The sequence below is a fragment of the Lactuca sativa genome, chromosome 8 (genome assembly GCF_002870075.4).
Source record: "Lactuca sativa cultivar Salinas chromosome 8, Lsat_Salinas_v11, whole genome shotgun sequence".
Classification (NCBI taxonomy): Eukaryota; Viridiplantae; Streptophyta; class Magnoliopsida; order Asterales; family Asteraceae; genus Lactuca; species Lactuca sativa.
In genome coordinates this window covers 94,548,166-94,549,704 of record NC_056630.2, presented here as the reverse complement: position 1 = coordinate 94,549,704, position 1,539 = coordinate 94,548,166, and the positions used below count along the sequence as shown (strand labels likewise).

At 31.6% G+C, this 1,539-nt stretch overlaps 1 pseudogene; it reads right to left on the bottom strand.

Annotated features, from left to right (window-relative positions):
* Nucleotides 1-225: 225 nt before the first annotated feature.
* LOC111917778 (DEAD-box ATP-dependent RNA helicase 15-like) lies at nt 226-1,270 on the bottom strand (annotated as a pseudogene).
* Between the last annotated feature and the right edge of the window lie 269 nt (nt 1,271-1,539).

Sequence of the window (1,539 nt, the reverse complement as noted above, 5' to 3'; positions counted from 1 at the left end):
AATATAACAACAAAAATACAGTAATTTTCATTGCTATAATTGTGTAGCTTTGTCAATACCAACTTCATATCTATTCACAACTCCAATCCAAGGGTATCATAGCTTGTAAAATCTTCCTTCCACAACATAAAAATCTCACATCGAATAGATAAAGAGAAAGAGGAATGTAAACATATAATTTAAGCAAGCCTGTCAAAACAAACATTTAAAGTAACCTTAGAAACCCTATGATTGTGATATACGAAGTAGACAAGAACTTGCATAAGACATGTAACTTGCAAGATAAGTAGCAACACTCATTCTTCAATGCAAAAACATAATTGTTAATAGATAAAGTTAGAAACATGATGTCTTCCTGATTACATTCCTAATATTTTACAAATTAGCTAAACATTAAAGAATAAAATAAAATAAAGGGTATCTTACTATATGTTGAAGTATTGATCTACTCAGGAAGCTCTTTGATATCGACCTCAAATCTTTTATGAACCCAAAACCACCATAATCAAGAAACAATAAGCAAAAAATGATTGCCATTACTATTAATATTATTAAAATTATTGTTGTTAATTATTTTAGTTATAGAGGTGGATATAGACCTGGTTAAGAACATTAGAGTAAGCTGCATACGACACGAATGTGATGGCAAGGCCTTTGGTTCCAAACCTTTTAGGTCTAACAAACTATAAAATGACCAAAATACCCTTCCCTCGGGTTTTTTTTTATCAAGATAAAAAAAAGAGATGAAAATGAATGAAGATAGAACTTACACGATGGAGGTAAGTGTCAGCAGAATCTAGCATATCATAGTTTATGACAATGTTTAGACGTTCAATATCAATACCCCTACCAACTAAATTTGTTGGCACCAAAATTCTCTTGTGCTCTTCCTTGAAACCCTTGTAGTGTGTCAACCTTTAAAATTTTCGCCAAGGATGATTCTTTTTTATTTGATAAAGAAAGAACAACTTAATAATTAAAAGTTAATTTTTTTTACAAACTTACCCTTCATTGCTATAATTTAGTTTTTATTTCAAAGTGGAAAGTTGTAATGAGAAAAATGAAGTGGTAATAGAAAGCTACTTTTATCCCGGAACATGCCAGAGTGGATGCAGATTGATGGACAGTTACATTCCACAAGCAACTTGTGAGCTCAGTTGCATGTCTTACACTCTTGAGTTTTGACAAATTTGAAAACTTGATTGAAATCTAATGCATCGAGTATGTCATTCAGCCTAAGATTCTTCTCCAGCTTGCTTAACATGATATAATGTTACCATGTATAATTGTTCGAAAAAGACTTTAGGTGGTATTTGGTATGATGGAATTGATGAACAAATGGAATGGTTAGTTCCATTGGAATCACAAAATATTGTATGCCTGTATGATAAAATGGAACAGGAATGGAATTGGATGAAAAATTACAATGTAAGATACTTGTCTCCATGGACTTATCTGACTTATTAAATCTCTGTGCAGATGAATGGTGAATTTCTAGAAGTGCAGTTGCTTGATAAGATCAGCAAAAATAAGGATGCT